At 43.4% G+C, this 21,005-nt stretch overlaps 1 long non-coding RNA gene across 1 annotated transcript in view; it reads left to right on the top strand.

Moving 5' to 3' along the window:
• The first annotated feature begins 205 nt into the window (after nt 1-205).
• The window catches only part of LOC141112364 (uncharacterized), a 237,596-nt gene continuing 216,796 nt past the window's right edge, over nt 206-21,005 (top strand). The window contains exon 1 of the long non-coding RNA XR_012236584.1: nt 206-319. This is a non-coding gene — a long non-coding RNA (uncharacterized lncRNA). The remainder of the gene's footprint in view (nt 320-21,005) is intronic.

Genomic DNA, 21,005 nt, shown 5'->3' with positions numbered 1-21,005 from the left:
TGAGGATATGCTTTCCTATTCGGGAGAGGGGTAGGACCAGGCTCAAGAGGCGAGCCCCCAACCATCTCACCCACCCCACCAGATTTTAAGCATTAAACAACATTACTTCAACTCGAAGAGAAATAAAATTATAAATATAAATTCCAACCTTAAGTGCATGAAGATGCCGATCTCCAGGTCTCCAATCACACCTTTCTTCCTCTCTAGGTGATTCGTGGCCGCTCCAGCACTGCCGATGTCTATTGAATCCGAGAGTTCACAGAGCAATGGTATCTGTTCGTGAGTGGAGACCTGTCTCATCGACCTCTCCCCTATCAAGGTAAGCAGTTTATCACAGTATAAAGAATGTTTAGTCTTATTGTTATTATATCAACGTATCAACTGGTATTAGGAGTGTACCCTGAAAAAACTCTGCATGTATCTCTCTCCCTTCGTTCAGTCTCCCACCCACTCTATAGGACAACAATGCCAAGCCCCCTCAAATGAGCAAAGCTGACATGTCTACCTCCAGATCTGGGGGAGAGCAGTCCTTCCACTATGCGGCTCCTGGATGCCGTTGCTATTGGATTGATGCATCTGGAATCTAATTGCCGTGGTCTCTGTCATCTTTCAAAATGATTTCCATGTCCCTGAAAGCGAAGGGTAGGGAATGTCCCTTAGAACGAGGTGTAGGGAATGTCCCTGAGAATGAAGGGTAGGTAATGTCCTTGAGAAAAGGGGGGAAGGGTGGAGGAGACATCACCTCTTCACTGGGCTGCAGGTCTGCTGATGAAAACCTGGAATGGACGGTATAGGCACCCTGAGGTGTCGCCAGTAATGTCTCCCCTCGTCCAATGAGTTCATGGGTGTTATGGTGAGCTCTCCTGTTGTTCAAGTCCCTTTATGCAAATCAGAAGTCACTAAGATGTCTGTGCTTGATGTATATAAAAGGGTGCCTCATGTATCATCATGTATGGTAGATAAGCTGACTAGTATTAGCATTGGACAGGGGAAGAAAAAACATTCAGGTCTATTGCAGGGGTAACGAGCATATTCAGGTTTTCTAGCCAGTCATTCCGGGGAATGTGGCTAGTGGCCTAATAGTTCGCCCGGGGGAGGTAGTAAATGGAGCTGGGCACTGTTTCGTAGCCAACGCGTCCACCCGCTGGGCAGCAGGAGGTGAGCTTCCGTGTCCCATAATTCTGGGGTGTAACCACCGGTGGAGCTTGACCTCCAAGCCTCAATAGGCAGCAAGGCTTACAGTTCAGCATGTGTCAGTGAATTTCTATCCTCATGTGGAATCTCCTAGGGATGTTATGGCAGGCTCTTATGAAATGCTGGTGTCTCCTGTCCCAGGGGTAGATCGGTGAACTTGACCCCTAGAACTTCTGAGGCCACAACTGACACATATAGGTATAACGTCCTTTAGTCAGCAGCATGTATCATGTATGAGATAGAGCAGCGGTGACTGCTGGGTATGTTGGGGAAATCGTTATGGTTGCAATCACAGAGGTAGGGGGTAGGAGATGCCGTGTCACTTCTGGCTGCAGCCAACTGTCTCCAGTGAAGGAGGACAGATAGTGGCATGACCGTTTGCTTCAGGGGGCAGTAGGTGATTCAAGTCACTGTTCCAAGGAGGGGACATGGGGGGTAGGCTAATGGTGGGGTAGTCAGGTCAGGCACAGTCTCAGTAGCATCAACCTGGGTAGTGGTCAGCAGGGGATAAATGCATAAGGGGAAAAAGTCTCAAGACTCACGTGCATCTTCTCGTGATGGCGCACTGGGCCGGCGGCGGTTCCTCTGTTGTCTGGGTGGTAAGTCACCTCTCTGCATCGGAGGATTCACATGACCCTGAGTGCGCGGGAGAAGGGACAGCCAGTTCAGTATTTCGATTGGCTCAGTTCTGAGAAAGGTGAAGAGTGCAGGCAGGGATTCCGGCTTGCGTAAGGTGAAGGACCTTAGGTCTTTCCGAAACGTAACAGACAGCGGGTATCCCCAGCGGCATGTGGCATCACTTCACCAAGCGAGACCCAGGAGTGGCTTGAGCATGGCACGATGTTGCAGGGTAGCTCGGGAGAGATCCGGGAGAATCTTGATGCTTCCCAAGCCTTGCGTACGATGTGCTCTTTGTGGATGAAGTGGTGGAGCCTGCAGATTACATCCCGGGGTCTCGAGGGGTCCATCAACCTAGGGCCCAGTGTTCTATGGATTCTATCCAGCACCACCCGGTCCGGTAATTCAATGCCCTCTATACTCCGGAAGATGGCAATAGCTGTGTCGGCTAAGTCTTCAGGGCCCGTGGCTTCCGGTAATTCTCAGAGCCGCAGGAATGTGGCTCCGGTCCTCCATGTCCTCGAGATGGAGCTGCTGATCGATCAGGGCCTGCGTGTGCGTTTTCTGGAGTTCTTCTAGAGTCGATAACTGGTGTTCCAAGGCCGACACGGCGGACACCTGTCCTGATTCTAGTGGTGAGTGCTTTAACGTCAGATTTCACCGCATTGAGTTCTTTTCGGTGGGTGGCTTCTACCGTCCCAAAGAGAGCCGCAATGTCCGCCTTGGTAGGGAGCGCTTGTAACAGGGATTGTAGCTCCGCGTCTACACTGTATGGCTGTGAAAAGGGTTGCGATAATTCTCCAGTGTCAGGATGAAAGTCCGGGGTAATGCCGAGGTAAGTGTTGGACATCAATGCCTCTGTATGTGGGGTCGTTGAGTGGCACCACGTGTCGCCGCCATCTTGAACTCTGGTGAGTTCAGTTGAAAAAGCTGAAATAATCTCCTTATTTCGCTTGATGCAGGAGCCTGAGGTATAGGTTTTGCAGGTTTGTTGTCCCTCTTAGTTGTCTTTTCTCTTTCATTCATTGACGGACACAGCTCCATTAATCTTGACCGTAGGGTTATTATGCCACCTTCAGGAGAGGACTAGGCAGAACATGTATTACATGTGAAAAACAACAGAACTGTACAGCTCTGCCCAGGGGGCGGTCCCTCTGGCAATAACCCCTCAGCCTGCTTCCTGCAGCTCAGCTCAGTTTTTTTTCTGCCTAGTGAAGGAGAAGGACCTAGGCTCCCTGTCGGGACCATCAGTCCTGGGGATTCTTTTCTGGATTTTTGCCTTTTGCGCAAGATTTTAAGATCCTGTGATCTTCTATCAACAGCCGGCTGGGTGACAGGCTGGATAATATAGATCCTTGTAGTCTCCACAGCCTGGCCATTGAGTGTTTGCAGGCCCTAGCTACGCACTGGATCGGCCACGACATGCCCCTCAGGGTCCAGGGGCGGCCACTGAGTGCAATGCTCCGGGGCAAACATATGACCGGACTACGGATGTCTTTGTGCCAGTGTGCCGTGGCCCGCAGCCACCCCGTACTACTCAGATGTGGGTCTGTGATGGGATGCCTCCAGCTCGTCCAGATGGTAAGTACAACTCTTCCTGTCTCGGCAGGACAGAGCAGCTGGGCATTCCCTGGGAGGTCGATTAGGGGGTCCCTCTTCTCCCTTTCTTCTCTCCCTGCTTCCCCCCCCCCGTGGGGGATGCTGCATGACTGGGCTGTAGTACGGTAATAATACATTGCCTTGACGCTCTTGTCCGGCTTTGCCCTCTACCTTTTTCTCTGACAAAATGGCGGCTATTGTTTACCACTGGACGTCAATCCCACGCGCCAATGGACGCATGGGAAATGACGTCATGATTGCACTTCTGCTCAGTGGACCGCAACCAGGAAGTGATGGTGCGGCGTGCGTTCCATCCGCCGAGACGGTGTATCGAGACATGGAATCGGATGGAAGCTGTCGGCTATGGGCGCCGGAACAGCTGTGGTTCCCATAGGGGGGCTTTTTGAGAGGATGAGAGCTGTGGCTTTCCTTTTGTACTTCTTGGTATGTTTTCTGATATTTAATGGTTCCCAATTATTATTGTTTGGTATGCCCAGGATAGTTGGATGTGCAGTGTTTGCTGGCAGATCCCGGTCAGCTCGCCGCTGGATGCATGCACTCCTAATGCGTGCACAATTGTAGAGCGAAATCAAATCAAATAAAATATAAATTTAACAAATTATCATTTTATAATGATATGGCTAAGGTCCACCCCCTTTGTAGGACCTCCCACCAATTAGGGGAGGGGTTCCAGTACTAATCTGAAAAGTGTTTCCCAGATAAACACATATATAAATAGTTGCAAGAGATTAGCACCGACAAGGCTCTGATGAAGAAGGGACACCTTCGAAACGCGTTAGCCAGCGATTCGTATGTCCTCTTCCTAGGACCTGGAAACCGCTATCAGTGGACCAATCGCTTTGTCACTGTATATAGTGCGATTTTTTCTTCCTACCTTTGTGAGTAGATTTTAATTTTGGTTTTAATTAATAAATTTACCTTAGGATAATGCACTAGGCTGGTGCGCTCTCTTTTTTTCTTATCATTTACTACTAGGATAATCCCATTCTGGAGAGCAGCAAGGCCGAAATCCATTGTCCTTTCTGAACCCTTGGAATCATCTAGCTTACACACCTGTGCGCAAGAATATTTGCTTCTGTAGTGCGGTGTGTGTACCTGAGCCAGGCATCCTCCGGGGGGCTCTGCTCCTTGATTGGGGGCTGCGCTGGCTGTCTGTGTCCCTGTGCTGTCATCTGTCTCTCTGGATGTCTGTGGGCTCTGCATGTGCTGCTGCCACAGCAGCGATCGTCGGCCATTTTCTGTTAGCCTCTGTGAGAAGCATGGTTGGCGGCCATTTTCCCTGTTTTTTCTTTCTGTACAGGGTGCCCGGTGGCCATTTTCTTGTAGCCTTGGCGTGTTTTTTCCCCACAGCGCTGGTTCCTGTGTCTCAGAACAGCGCGGTTTTTGTTCCTGGACACTTGTTAGCTGACACAGGATACAGCCATCAGCAGCAGCACAGCGCAGCACTCGGTCAGGGTGGTGAGTCCTGCGGTGGGGGCCCCTCAGTCTATAGCAGCTAGGAGGGTGGGATTGAGCACCTTGTTCTAAGCCCCCAAGGGTGGCAGACAGGGTGGGTCAGCATGACGTTAGAAGTGGGCGTTTCTTCCCCAGACCTCCCTGCAATTGCAACCGGCTCACCTGCAAGTAGTGCGAGTAGTTTGGATGCTTTGTCGGCGGTCCTTGAAACGTTCGATGCCAGGGTGGAGGCGGCGTGCGTGCGCAAGGGGGGTAAGAAATGGCCCCTGCCCCCCCCCATCCTCCGGGGAGAGCTCTGATTCAGACTCGGGCCCCGCAGTGACTGGTGGCCCCTGTTCTGATGTATCAGAGGATGCTGACCGGGACCGATCGGACAGTGAGGATGATTCCGTGTCCGGGTCTGCGCAGGAAAAAGCGCTAGTTGGAGCACTTATCACCACTGTGTGTGATACCCTGAAAATACAGGATGCGGCAAGATCCTCTGCTGAGGTGGCGGTCCCTTTTGGGTCCCGTAAGCCAGCCCGTACACCTAAGGTGTTTCCGTATCTGACTTTGATAAGTTCATATACAAGGAATGCGGAAGCCCGCAACGGACCTTTTCGATCCCAAAAAGAATGGCGGTGCGTTACCTCTTTGAGGAGAGCCTTCTTAGAAAATGCTCGTCTCCCCCGGTCGTGGACCCCCAGTATCCAGGTTAAACAAAATAACCACGATCCCAGTAGAAGGGACTCCTGCATTTAAGGACCCTACCGACAGGAGGGCCGAGGCAGTTGTTCTGTCCACCAGATGTTTTATACTGGTTTTTTGTACCTGTGTTGTTAAATTTACATGCAAAATGTGTAATTTACTTAAGACAATCATATGTGGTGTGCAGGCTCCATCTAGCGTTCCTTTTTGGTATTGCTGCAGTTCTGTTTATCTGTTTATTTGTATGTGTAGTTGAGGAAGTTGTCAGCAAGCAGGGAATTCTGGGTAGAATCTTAGCAGGAAGTAAACCATCCACCATTCTTTTCAACACATTGCAAGAAGCAAGTAATTTATTTCTATATCTATTGTCATCACCCCTTAGAGAACTTAAAAAGTAAGTTTTTATTATCTTGTCTTGTACTGTATATCGTTGTTTATGCAATGTATGCTGTATTGTATGCAATATTATACTTATTGAGGTCTATTTCTGTTATTTTGTAGTTTCACCTGGCTTGTTCTAATAAAACTGAGATCAAAGAAATATGGTATCTGAAGTTATTAGGATAAGAAGGTTTAGCTATCTGTCCCAGAGACAGAACAGCAGTGGCTCGGTCCATATTTACGGTAGCGGGGTCAGCGCTACGACTGGTACTGGCCACGGCATTAGTGTCGCAGACCCTTACTGAATCGACAAAACTATTGCACCGTGAATTGGAGAAGCACCAGTCTCCTCCAGTCTGCGTGGAACTAGCAGACCAGTTGGTGCATGGCCTTAAGTATGTCTGTGATGCGGCCCTGGATACACTTCCCTTGCTCTCCAGAGCTTCAATATCAGCAGTGGTGCTGCGGCACCTGATCTGGCTGAAATGCTGGTCTGCGAACCAGGCATCTAAAAAAGCCCTGACGGATTTGCCTTTCCTTGGTGAGTGGCTATTTGGAGCCTTGCTGGATGACATTATTAAGAATGTCACAGGTGGGAAGAGCACATTGCTCCCACAGTCCAGGGAGGGTAAGGAGCCACGCCTCAGGCAAGGGCCCTCCTTTTCCGCTCAAAAGAGGCTTTTTCGTCTGCCCGGGACCTCAGGAAAACGCTCTCAGTCCGACAGGGCGACTACTGAGGGACAGAAGCGTCCCTGGCCTCCCAAGCTCACGAGCAAGCATGCTACAGCATGAAGGTTGGCCCCCGCCCAACACACGGGTGGAGGGTCGCCTTCGGGAGTTTGCAGTTCGGTGGGCCTCTTGGCTGTCCGACCAATGGGTCTGCGAACTGATTTCATTGGGCTACAAGATAGAGTTCCTCTCTCGGCCATCAAACATATTTTTTCCCTCCAGCATACCCTTACTCCCGGCTCGCCGGGAGGCCCAGTTCGGGGCAGTAAGGGACCTGCTCAGCCGCGGGGTGATAGTGCCTGTTCCAGAAATGGAAAGGTTTCAGGGGTTCTATTCCAATCTGTTTGTAGTCCCCAAAAAGGAAGGGGTACGTCTAATCCTGGACCTGAAAGCCCTCAATTGCTTTGTGAAAGTACAGAGGTTCAGAATGGAATCAGTGCACTCCATCAGGGGGACTCCCTGGCATCTCTGGATATCCAGGACGCGTACCTGCACATACCCATATTCCTCAGGCATCAGAGGTTTCTGCGATTTGCAGTAGGGGAAGACCACTACCAGTTTGTGGCTCTCCCCTTTGGTCTGACCTCAGCACCCCGAGTCTTTACCAAGATATTGGCTCCAATTTTGGCGTTGTTGCGACAACATGGAATTGCAATCGTGGGTTACCTAGACGATCTCCTTCTGAGAGCAGCTTCCGCCTCAGAATTAAGGGAGGATGTGGCGATCACCATGCACACTCTACAAGAGTTTGGGTGGGTGTTGAACCTCAGGAAGTTGGTACTAGTGCAGACTCAACGTCTGGAGTACCTAGGCTTATTGCTGGACTCCTTAGAAGCGAGAGTGTTTCTCCCTTTGGACAAGCTGCAGACTCTCAGGACCGCGGTGAAGCTGTTGAGGAACCGCAGGTGGTCGTCGCTGCGTTTCTGCATGCGAGTTCTGGGCCTTTTGGTTGCCTCCTTTGAGGCGGTTCCGTATGCCCAATTTCACACCAGAGTCTTGCAGAAGGAGATATTGTCCAAATGGGACAAAACTTAGTTATCCCTGGATCGGCAGATTCGGGTGAGCCAGTTAGTCAGAGACTCTCTTCTCTGGTGGCGGAGATCTCCGGTCCTTCGGTCCGGGAAATCGTTCCTACCTCTTCATTGGACGGTGATCAACGGACGCCAGCCTAACTAGCTGGGGTGGAGTTTTGGGAGTACAATCGACCCAGGGCCTCTGGTCGAGGGAGGAATCCCAGTTACCGATCAATGTGCTTGAGCTTCCAGCGATCAGGCTATGCTTCTCCACATGGTCGATGAGACTACAAGGACATCCAATCAGAATTCAGTCAGACAACGCCAAGGCGGTGGCATATGTCAACCATCAAGGAGGAACAAGAAGCTCGGCTGCAGCACAGGAGGTCACTCACATCCTTCGGTGGGCAGAGCGATACGTACCGGCCCTGTCGGCCATATACATCCCGGGAGTAGAAAACTGGCAGGCGGACTATCTGAGTCGTCAGATGCTGGACCCAGGAGAATGGGCTCTGCATCTGGAGGTGTTCAGGCTTCTTTGCCTGTGGTGGGGCACACCAGATGTGGACCTTCTGGCCTCTCGGCTCAATCGAAAGGTGCAGAGGTTCATGTCCAGGACAAGAGATCCTTGGGCGGACGCGTCAGACGCGTTACTGACTCCAAGGGAGCAGTACCGGCTGATTTTTACGCCTTCCCTCCGCTCAAACCGTTACCCCGTCTGCTCCACAGAGTGGAGGCCGAGGGGATTCCAGTAATACTGATTGCCCCAGATAGGCCTCGGCGTCCTTGGTACGCCGACCTGGTACGTCTGGTGGCGGATGCTCCTTGGCGGTTGCCGATGTGGGAGGACCTCCTATCGCAAGGTCCGATACTCCATCCTGCTTTACCCTCGCTGGTTTTAATGGCATGGCTGTTGAAAGCCAGGTGCTAAGGAACCGAGGTCTGTCGGACTCGGTGGCTAATTTCCACTATGCTGAGGGCACGAAAATCTTCTTCCCGGAAGATATACCATCGTACATGGAAGGCTTATATCTCCATGTGTGAGGAGATGGGGTGGCGCCCACGCACCTATTCCGTGGCCAGGATCCTGCTGTTCTTACAGCGAGGAGTGGTCCAAAAGTTAGCCTTGAGCACCGTCAAGGGACAGATATCAGCCTTGGCTGTTTTTTTCCAACGACCCTTGGCATCTCACTCATTAGTGAACACTTTTGTGCAAGAGGTTCGGCATGTAGTCCCTCCGGAACGTCCACCCCTACCTCCGTGGGATCTGAATCTGGTGCTATCGGCGCTTCAGAAACCGCTGTTTGAAAACATCAGGGAAATTCCTTTGTTGACTCTTTCTCAGAAAGTGGTCTTTTTAGTGGCTATTACATCTGCCAGGAGGGTTTCTGAACTGGCGGCCTTGTCTTGCAAGTAGCCCTATCTGGTTATCCACAGGGATAAGGTGGTGTTGCGTCCACAACCTTCCTTTCAGCCGAAGGTGGTTTTGACCTACCACCTCAATGAAGACATTGTGTTACCATCTCTGTGTTCTAAGCCGACACATCCTAAGAAGGTGGCTCTCCATTCCCTGGACGTGGTCTGGGCTCTAAGGGTATATCTGTCTGCCATGGCTCCCTTCCTGAAATAAATGGCTTAATATTGTATAAAAAGCCTTCAATAATGATGATTTCTCGTGAGACAAATTTTGGAATTATTTCTGCTTGAGTCAGCTTAAATCAAACTGTGTGTTTTATTGTACACACATAAACTTGGAAAATACTTACAAAAATAGTACATTCATATTCAGAATTAGTGTTGTTTCATATATGCAAAAAAATGTTCAAATATAGTTCATTTGTTTAAAAGATCTCAAAAGAGTTCTTAAAGTCATTAGAACATGTGCTTTCCCTTTGTCTTGGCGTTTTAAAGATGGCCGTTTAACTTCTTGTGTCCTGGAAGAAATTCTGTATGCATAGAATAGCTGTGTGTCTTGAAGAGGGAGATGTGTCTGGCTTTGAAGCAGGAGATGTAAGAAAGAGGCAGAAGACTGGATTCCTTGTGATTATATGAACTCAGTCTTTCAAATTCGCGCCCAAACACAAATCCCTCCCATACACTCCCCTTTCTCCTCCTTCCTAAGAGTGGGGGCTAACAGAGAGCAACATCTGTTTTTAACTTTACCAAACCTTCTAGACATGAAACAAGATATATGTGTGAGAGAGACATTCAGACCATTTAAAACATAAACGCATATATCAAACAGAGTATCGGTTACATAGGAAGATTTTCAACCCATACATATATTATTTACAAAATCCATCAAATTCTGACAGGGTCTTGACCTGCAGTCTTAGTCAATGAGTCGCCATCTGAATATCATTAGCTCAAAGTCTTATCATTCACACAATTATGGAAAATGCATATTCTTTTTAACAAAGCCAATTAAAATTTAGATATTAAGAATATAACATTCCCCTCTGAAATATGAATAACAATCATATTTTCAAGGTTTAAATCCATACATAGCATACATGTCCCATTCATACTGACTTTGATCCAATAACTCCAAATGTATTTCCATCACCAACCGAATCTGCAATACCAAAACCCATCTTTCTCTTAAGCTTATTTTGCAATAAATCATCTCCTTTCTTGATTTCATTTCTAATTCGATAATATATTTTTTTCATTCTAAACATCAAACATAACTGGAATATAATGAATAACATAATAATATTAAAAAGAATAACTATAGGATGTGATAAAATATTTCCTGCTGCTGAGATTATTGAAGTTTTTCCCCAAATTGATACACTATTACTGAATTTTTTCCACCAATTACTTCCTGAAAATTCTGACCATTGATGAGATATCTCTTGCAAATTACCTTGTTCATGTTTAAACAATATTTCTGCATTCTGAAGTTCCTTAGCCAAAGCTATCAATAAACCTTTATCCTTATGAATTATATTTGCCCATTCTTCCCAAGGAAATTCATCTATCTGAGATATATTATATTGTGTGGGAAGAGCACTTATATTTTTCATAAGCATATTTGTTAAATATGTTCTAAACCCATTAATACTTATTGCTACAATGTCTCCTTCTATACAATACAAGCCTTGATTTAGGTTTTCTGTATTTGTACAAGAAGAGAAAAAAAGTTTTAACCCTTTCTGTATCTGACATGATCTGAAAACAAACCTTCTTTTTATCTACACGAGTAATTAATTCAGAAATTGTTTCAACTTTTTCTATTCTTGCTGAACATAATGTATGATTATGATAACAAGAATGAAAAATACTTTTATCTTGATTAGGTAAACAAATAACTTTAGACTGACATTGTAAACATGATGACAAATCTAATTGTTCTAATTCAGAATTTTCACTGTTAAATGCAAAATCTGTATACTGTAATTTATAATACAATAATTGTGTATTGCTGACGAGTAATCCCAAGACAGTGATTGGAACCAAAATTTGTTCTTGTCCTGCTATTGGAATCATAGAAGAACTATAACAAACATCCTGTTTACATCCTATCCATTTATTTACCCATAAATATGTATGATTTATAGCATATACATATTCTCTGGGTAAATTCTGTAAAATGCCAAGAGGGGTTATTCCACTCTGAAATGCTTGTGCAATTATTTTAAAATTAGTGCAATATTCAGTCTGGATCTCTAAACATGCTCTGGCAATATGAGAATGTTGTTCACTTAACATTAAATCAAGAGTAATATTTTGAAGATGTAAAATAGATGGACCCATTATATTAGCTGTTTTAATAACCATATTTTCTAAAATTTCATTTAAATTTCTCTGTATTTTAATCCCGTTACTACCCACTAAACCAGCTGTCTCAAGATCAAACTTTAAAGTATTAATGTCCATACTATTAGTAATACTCCCAATTGTGCCAATCCCTCCTAAAATACCTTCAACAATACCACGCTTATTTCTGTTATGATTTCTATTATTAATTCCAAACCATCTTTCAATACCCAATTCCATATTAACCAAATGTCCTTGACATTGTGGAAACCTTGTAGAAATTTTCCATTCTGAAACATTAAAGTTCCACAATATAATGACAAACTTTCCCTCTCTCAAAAGAGTTCTGGATTGGAAATGGTTAATCTGAAATGGATTTGCCGAGATACTTTTCTTACCAACACATGGAGTTTTCCTAGGAGACATTACAACACTTGCCTTCACACATTTCACCGGATAATTTACTATTGATATGCAACATTCATATATACCAGTATCATTCAAAGATGTTCTCATTTGTTGATAAACAAATGTATTATTGATCCAATTCACACTACCATAAATTCCTTTATGAATTATCATAGTAGAACTGTGAAGAAAAAAAAAAAAATTCATCGTTCCTTTTCCAAGTTACCAATTAATCTTGAGGTACATATATTTTTGTTTTACATATCAAATGCAAACTATCATTATCTTCAAAAATATTTAAAGATTGTTACCTTTTACAAATACTGACCAAAAACTCCTTCCCAATATATTATATTCAAAAGTTCCAGGTTCTGTTGTTTAACCTATAAGATCCTAGCTTTTTAACAAAATTTGTTTTGGATTCTATTTTAACGGTTACCTCAACATTGTTACTACGAATTAAATATAATTCCATACAGCAATCATATCCCTGTCCTACAAATACATATCCATACAATTCTTCAGCTGTATTGTTATCAACGTATCTAGAATTATATTCTGTCATTTGTATTAAGATCAATATCTTTATCACTCTTGTCCTCTGTATTAATATCAATGTCTTTATCACTTTTATCATCTATATTGATATCAGTATCTAGATCTCTTTTGTCTCTTAATAATGTAATGACTTTGTTGTGTAATTCTTCAATCCTGTTAACCTCTGCATAGCTGGAACAGTTTGTGAAATATTTTACCACAGATAAAATTGTCACTAGGGAAAAGATGAATCCTGTGATGATGATACATCTTCTCTCTTTAACACTTTCTTTTGTTGAACTGTCATCTTTCTTCTTTTTTTGGAATCCATGATTGCTCCAGGTTAACCACTTAAGGATCAGCCTCGTTTTGGATTTTAGGTGTTTACATGTTTAAAACAGGTTTTTCTGCTAGAAAATTACTTAGAACCCCCAAACATTATATATGGTTTTTCTTCTAACACCCTAGAGAATACAATGGCGGTCATTGCAATACTTTTTTTTGCACCGTATTTGCGCAGCGGTCTTATAAGCGCACTTTTTTTGGAAAAAATTCACTTTTTTGAATAAAAAAATAAAACAACAGTAAAGTTATCCCAATTTTTTTTTATATTGTGAAATATAATGTTACGCCAAGTAAATTGATACCCAACATGTCATGCTTGAAAATTGCGCCCGCTCGTGGAATGGCGTCAAACTTTTACCCTCAAAAATCTCCATAGGCGACGTTTAAAAAATTCTACAGGTTGCATATTTTGCGCTACAGAGAAGGTCTAGGGCTAGAATTATTGCTCTCGCTCTACCGGTCGCAGCGATACCTCACATGTGTGGTTTGACCACCGTTTTCATATGCGGGCGCTACTCGCGTATGCGTTCGCTTCTGCGCGCGAGCTCGTCGGGACAGGGGGGTTTTAAAAAATTTTTTTTTATTTTTATTATTTATTTTACAATATTTTATTTATTTTTACACTGTTTAAAAAAAAAAAAAAAAAATTGTGTCACTTTTATTCCTATTACAAGGAATGTAAGCAGGACCTCTTAAATATGAGATCTGGGGTCAAAAAGACCTCAGATCTCATATTTACACTAAAATGCAATAAAAAAAAAAAAAAAAGTCATTTAGAAAAATGACATTTGAAAAAATATACCTTTAAGAGGCGTGGACGGAAGTGACGTTTTGACGTCGCTTCCGCCCAGCAGTGTCATGGAAACGAGTGATCGCCATCTTGGCCTCAGTCGTCTCCAGACACACCACGGCACAGGACGCGATTACCTCCGCCGCTACCGACGGCTCCAGTAAGCGGCGGAGGGCACCGGATCGCGGCGGGAGGGGGGGGCCCCTCTCCCGCCACCGATAAAAGTGATCTTGCGGCGAATCCGCCGCAGGGACCACTTTTATCTGAAAGCCGGCCGCCGCACGAAAACGGGGATACTGGGGTTATGGCAGCTAACTGCTGCCATAACAACGATATCCCCGTTCAAACTTAGGACGTACATAGTCGTGCGGCGGTCGGGAAGTGGTTAATGAAATATAATTCATTCCTAGGAAAAATAAAAGCAGCATCATTTATCTTAGAATATTACATTTGTTATACCCACATTTTTATTTATACATGCTTTTTCACTAAATTGAGAAATCCTTGAACTAGTACCATTTTCCTTTGAACATCCAAAATGTCAAATGGACCTTCTCAATTACTTTGCCATGGTCCACTTCTCCTGAACCTTTAATTCTGCCTGTGACGTGTATCTCACCATCTCTGGGTGTGACCTTACACATGGCAACTCTTTGATCACCATATTTCTTTCTGTATAAACTTGTGCTAACAGCATCTAATTTTTGATTTAAATAAATCTTTCCATTCTTAATTATCAATCTTGGTAAACCGTTTATCTTGAATAAAAGATAATTTTGGTTTTAATAATAAAATACCAAAATGTTACAAGAATCAGATATGTGTGTGTGGATGTAACAGCAATTCTCATGCTGTGTATGTGTCTTGTGTATACTGGAGTGAATATCTATTGCAGCATCTGCTGTAATGCATGTTTGCCAAAAAACCCTGTTACAGGCATTCTACTCCAAAAAAAACAAACCCCCTCCTTTCTTATTCAGAAAGGTTCTTTTTTGTCTTGTAGTCCCACAGATGCAGACTCTCAATGAGTAGTCCCCCCCTCCTTTTTAAAAAGGTGGGTGTCACTACACTCTCAAATTCCTAAGGTTTGGGCTATGTGAGTAACCATTTAACTTATACAATATACAAGTTTCTTTAAACTTCTAAAACAAATACTACATATCAGTATATATACAAATTGTCTCTTAATAATCTCCTAAACAAAGGAATATTGTAAAATAAAGAAATTATGATCTTTTAACTCAAACTTAAAAATGTGTGGAAGGACTATTTTTTCATACAAGTAACTGCATGTAACACAATTCTGTTCAAATTGTCCTGTATCATCTATAACCAAAACACTGTTGTGCAAAAGGAGCACAAAATACCAAAAAGAAATATAATTTCCTGAATGACATTCAATACCTTTAAATAACATCCTAGTATCCCTTCTCAAATCACAAGCATTGCAGTACAATACACTTCAGAGGGACACTAACAATACTTGCTGTGTACTGCCAACCAAACGTTCATTGTGAAACAAGTGACAAAATAATTCTTCCTGTCATTAAATCAAGTGAAGAATACTTTGTGACTGAAAAAACTGTACCTACAAACTGTGAATGATATGATACATGAAATCTCTTTCCTATTCCCAAGATTTTACACATTACCTGCATGATTTTACCTATAAAATGGAATCCTCTGTCACTACTGAGGTTTGCTAGTATACCCCAAACTAGAAAAACATGATTAATCAATATCCTAGCAATAATTAAAATATCTTTGTACACCGATTAGACAAGATTTAATTACTCTGTCTACTGTCTTTTCCAATTTGTCCCAATAGAATTTCTCTTTAAGAATTTCAAGCAATTTTTGCTTACCGATGTGCTCTAAACTGTCATAGTTAAATTTAGTGAATTCCACCTGTAGGTGTTGTGGTACATTAAAATATAGAAAATCCATCTTATCAAGTCATGATATTAGATCCAGTTATCATTAACCAAAATATAGATCTTATATCACCCGATGAGGACTCAAAAGATTGATTCAACTTTTAATCCTCTGAAAACGAAGGAAAATCTTATATTTGTTTTTTCCACAACATAATTTTGACCATATTCAGGTTAAAATCACTAATTCTCCATACAAATCTGCCTCCTTTGCTAATTGAGTACAAAGCTGTTAATTACCCCCTTTTCAGGTGGACTAAACCTCTCAATGTTCCATCTGAACAAAAAATAAAAAATTAAAATCATAATAATCATAACTGGGAAAAATTAATAAAAAAATGATAATCCAAAGGATTATCCTTGAAAATACTAAAAATAGATCAAATAAAAACCAAATCTCTGAACCTCAAATCATAACCTTATTATCCATAACAAAGAATCAATAACCAGAAAATCCTTACCATCCATGCAGTTCATTTAAGGACTGCTAACATTGTTTTTCACAGTGTTATAAGATACATAATGATACCTTTCCTGTCTTAATGGACTGTTTGCAGTTTGCAATCTTTGCATTTGGGTCTTAAAAGGGAAATTAGTTTGATTATTATGGCCTCTATACCTCAAATTACTACACCAGCGCACAGAATACACTTCATAGCGTCTTGGCATCGTTTTCGGATAATACAACCTCTTTTGTATATCGTTATTATTAGCCATCACACAAAACCTAGCTATGTGACCCTCTCTTTTGCAAACTAAACATTTAAGAGTTGGTTTTCTTGCATATACCTTTCTTTGAGTAAATGGCGATGAAAATTTACATTTCTGTTGAATATTACTATTATTCAAATCAACAGACTTCACGCTTTCATTGTCTGAGGAAATATTAACCTCCTCAAATGACTCCACTGAGTCAAATCCAGAATCAGCATCATTATCCCTCGCCTCTGACTTTGTCACGTGTTCATAAGCTAAACACTGAGCATGTGCAGAAGACTGAGCTTGCAATAATTGCGTTTTAAGCAAACTTATAACATTCTCTTGTTCAATTTCTTTCTGAGTTAAAAAAACAATACAACTTTCTTTTTCTTTAACCAATTCCAATAATGCATTCATTTTATGTTCTAATTCATCTTTTTCAATCATTAATTGTTCAATATGTAAATTCTCCTGTGTTTGTGCAATTTCTGTTACACTTTGCCTTTGTTTTCCTGGCATATCAAAAACCATTGCATTGAAAACTGTAACTAATTTCATCACATTGCTTAATTTTTTCTTAGATTTAGCTAATGAAAATCTATTCTTCTCAATTTCTTTATTTGCCTGTAGGCATTGATTATACATTGATTGCCATAACTTAGTGTCTGAAATATAACTGGCTAAACCTTCAAATTCTAAAATACTTTCTTCAGCTATAACATTTATAAATTCCATATTTTGGTACTCACCGAATATAAAACTTTTCCGTTTTCCGCTGGACTCTAATTAAACCGTCTGTCAAGACTTCTGATCCAAAATTTCTCTGGTCTTCACACAATCAAACATCAAAAACATCAATCGGGCGTTTCTAGGTTCTTTCAATAATTGCGAAATTAATTCTGTTCGTCACGTTTCCCCTCTGATCAACGTAAGAAGAACGTGGCAAAAACTTCTGACGATTGAAACTGGCTGGCGTACGCCAATGAAATAAATGGCTTAATATTGTATAAAAAGCCTTCAATAATGATGATTTCTCGTGAGACAAATTTTGGAATTATTTCTGCTTGAGTCAGCTTAAATCAAACTGTGTGTTTTATTGTACACACATAAACTTGGAAAATACTTACAAAAATAGTACATTCATATTCAGAATTAGTGTTGTTTCATATATGCAAAAAAATGTTCAAATATAGTTCATTTGTTTAAAAGATCTCAAAAGAGTTCTTAAAGTCATTAGAACATGTGCTTTCCCTTTGTCTTGGCGTTTTAAAGATGGCCGTTTAACTTCTTGTGTCCTGGAAGAAATTCTGTATGCATAGAATAGCTGTGTGTCTTGAAGAGGGAGATGTGTCTGGCTTTGAAGCAGGAGATGTAAGAAAGAGGCAGAAGACTGGATTCCTTGTGATTATATGAACTCAGTCTTTCAAATTCGCGCCCAAACACAAATCCCTCCCATACACTCCCCTTTCTCCTCCTTCCTAAGAGTGGGGGCTAACAGAGAGCAACATCTGTTTTTAACTTTACCAAACCTTCTAGACATGAAACAAAATATATGTGTGAGAGAGACTTTCAGACCATTTAAAACATAAACGCATATATCAAACAGAGTATCGGTTACATAGGAAGATTTTCAACCCATACATATATTATTTACAAAATCCATCAAATTCTGACAGGGTCTTGACCTGCAGTCTTAGTCAATGAGTCGCCATCTGAATATCATTAGCTCAAAGTCTTATCATTCACACAATTATGGAAAATGCATATTCTTTTTAATAAAGCCAATTAAAATTTAGATATTAAGAATATAACACTTCCGGAAGTCAGATTCTCTATTCATTTCGGTGGCTGGTCCGAAAAAAGGGCTGGCGGTCTCGTCGACCACCATTTCCAGGTGGATCAGACAGATCGTGGTCCAGGCTTACGCCTTGAAAGGGCAGGTGCCCCCCTTTCCTGTCACAGCCCATTCCACCAGGGCAATTGGGCCCTCTTGGGCTTTCCGACATCAAGCGGCAGTCTCCCAGGTGTGTAAGGCGGCGACTTGGTCGTTCATTCACACTTTTACAAAGTTCTACAAAGTTGATGTAAACACATCTTCGGATGCCTGCTTTGGCCGCAAAGTTTTGCAGGCGGCTGTGTAATCGTTGCAATTTACACCCTTTCCTTTTGTTAGAGAAAGTTAAATTTTGAATGTCAATGCATTCTGATGCATATGTTGACCGCAAGTTCTGCTGCGGTTGGTTCAGGTAGTGACTCCTCCGTTGGGGAGCACCTCTGGTTGTGGGTGAAGTTATGTTTGCTGTTCCCACCCATCGTTATGACACTGCTTGGGGACGTCCCTAGGGTCAAGATTAATGGAGCTGTGTCCGTCAATGAACGAAAGAGAAAATAAGATTTTTGTACTCACCGTAAAATCCTTTTCTCATTGACGGACACAGCACCCACCCCTCATATTAGTTTACGTTATACTGCTTGTTGACGTACTGAGCTGCAGGAAGCAGGCTGAGGGGTTATTGCCAGAGGGACCGCCCCCTGGGCGTAGCCGTACAGTTCTGTTGTTTTTCACATGTAATTCATGTTCTGCCTAGCCCTCTATTGAAGGTGGCGTAATAACCCTACGGTCAAGATTAATGGAGCTGTGTCCATCAATGAACTTCAGAGAAAAGGATTTTACGGTGAGTACAAAAATCCTATTTTTTCTCGATGAGTGCATAGTGTGTTATATCAAGCTGAAAAAGTCGGGGTAGTTGGGAGACGGTCGGGAACTCAGTTGAGAAACGTCTCTATTCAGCCAAGTCCAGGCCACGCCTGATCCCTGACTTCTGGCTTGGCTGACTATTCGTTCCGGTTACTGAACTTTGGCAATGTTTTGACTACGTTTGTTCTTTTTACTTTTATTATTAAACAACTGTGATTTAACCGTACTTCTGTCTCGGCCTGATTTCATGGTTTCTGACAGTAGGCAAAGGCCATGAATTCAGAAGATGCAGTCAATCCACTTGTTGGTAATATTTTTTCCAGATTGGATGAACTGGATCACTGCATCGATTAGTTTGCCATGGCGTTACAAACGCTCCTGTGTCACAAGGCTCACCTGGAATCTTCCACTGTGGCCGCCCCGGTACAACCTATGTTGCAGGCCAACCCTGCTGCTGCTGTCTCTGTGCAGGCACCCGCCTCGATTATTACCTCTATAAGAGGTATGTCTGGTTCTGCTCCGCTTCCCCAGCTTTTTGGGGGCGATCCAGTCCAATGCAGAGGGTTTCTCAACCAGGTTGAGATATACTTTGAGATGCTGCCCCAGGCGTTTCCCACGGAAAGAAGCAAAGTAATTTTAGTGATATCTTTGCTTTCTGAGAGAGCCTTGGTCTGGGCAAACCCTCTATGGGAGACGCAAAAACCTGTTGTCTTGTGCTACCCTGAGTTTGTGGCTTCGTTTAAAAGGGTATATGATGTTCCCACACATTCTTCTGCTGCCAAGTGCCTCATGCCCATTGAACAGAGTACGAGAACTGTTGACAACTTCGCCATTAAATTCCGTGCTCTGGCAGCAGAAGTTGCATGGAACAATGAGGCCCTCGTGGCTGCTTTTTCTCATGGTCTCTCGTATACCATCAAGGATGAGTTAGCAGTCCGAGATATACCCACTGAGCTGGAGAAGTTGATCATGTTTGCCATCCTCATTGACTCGACTCAGAGAAAGACTCTCTTTTAAGGAGCTCCAGTGGAAGCCTCCTGTACGTTTGTCTCCGAGCTTAGCAGTCGCACCCGTGCCTCCCTCACCTCCTGGTACTGAGTCGGTCGGTGAAGGTGAACCCTTGCACTTGGGTTTTGCGTGTCACTTTGCGGATGAGAGAGCCTTTAGGAGGAGGGAGAGATTGTGCCTTTATTGTGGCCAGGCAGGTCACTTTTTGAAGTCTTGTCCTACCGGTCCAGGGAATGCCCGAACCTTGAGATCCTGTCACCGACAGACCTTAGGTGGCGTTGCTTCATCCCCAGTTATCCAGAAGGATAAGCCCCTGGTTTTGGTCACCCTTTCTTGGGCAGAGTCGTCCGTCGAGATACAGGCTCTAATCAACTCTGGGGCTGCAGGCCTGTTCATTGATGCTGCCTTTGTATCGAAGCACTCGATTCCCTGAAGCTGCGTGACACTCCACTTGCCATTGAGGCTCTTGACTAAGGATGAGCTCCGACGTGTTTGCACATCCCACGTGCAGAGCCCGCCCGGAAGTCGGCACTGCACTGCGCTAATCACAGTTTACCCGAGGCACAACCCCTCTTTTGATTGGCTCCATGCTGAGGTTCTCTCCTGGTCACCACAATGCAGTGAGACATGCTTCCGGAAGGTAGCCAAGGTCCTGTGCACCTCTTCACTCTCCTCCCTGCCGGAGGAGTACCGCGATTTTAGCGATGTCTTTGACAAAGGTCAAGCCAGTAGTTTGCCTCTACACTGGCCATATGATTGCGCAATTGACTTTCAACCTGGTCATACCCCCTCGTGGCCAGGTTTACCCTTTGTCGGTCTTGGAGGATTATGTTGCAGACACACTTTCTCAAGGTTTCATCTGTAAATCCATGTCTCCTGCTGGTGCTGGTTTCTTCTTTGTGAAGAAGAAGAGTGGTGAACTGAAACCTAGTATTGATTATAGGAGTCTCAATCGTTTCACAATTAAGAATGCCTATCCGATTCAGTTGATTACAGATTTGACCGCCTCAAGGGAGCAACGGTGTTCACAAAGCTTGATTTGAGAGGGGCATACAATCTTGTGAGGATTAAGGAGGGGACGAGTGAAAAACTGCGTTTAATACCGGAACAGGCCATTATGAGTACCT

Source organism: Aquarana catesbeiana, linkage group LG11, assembly GCF_042186555.1.
Source record: "Aquarana catesbeiana isolate 2022-GZ linkage group LG11, ASM4218655v1, whole genome shotgun sequence".
Lineage (NCBI taxonomy): Eukaryota > Metazoa > Chordata > Amphibia > Anura > Ranidae > Aquarana > Aquarana catesbeiana.
Note: the sequence above shows the minus strand (reverse complement) of the source record. Positions and strands in the feature narration are given on the sequence as shown.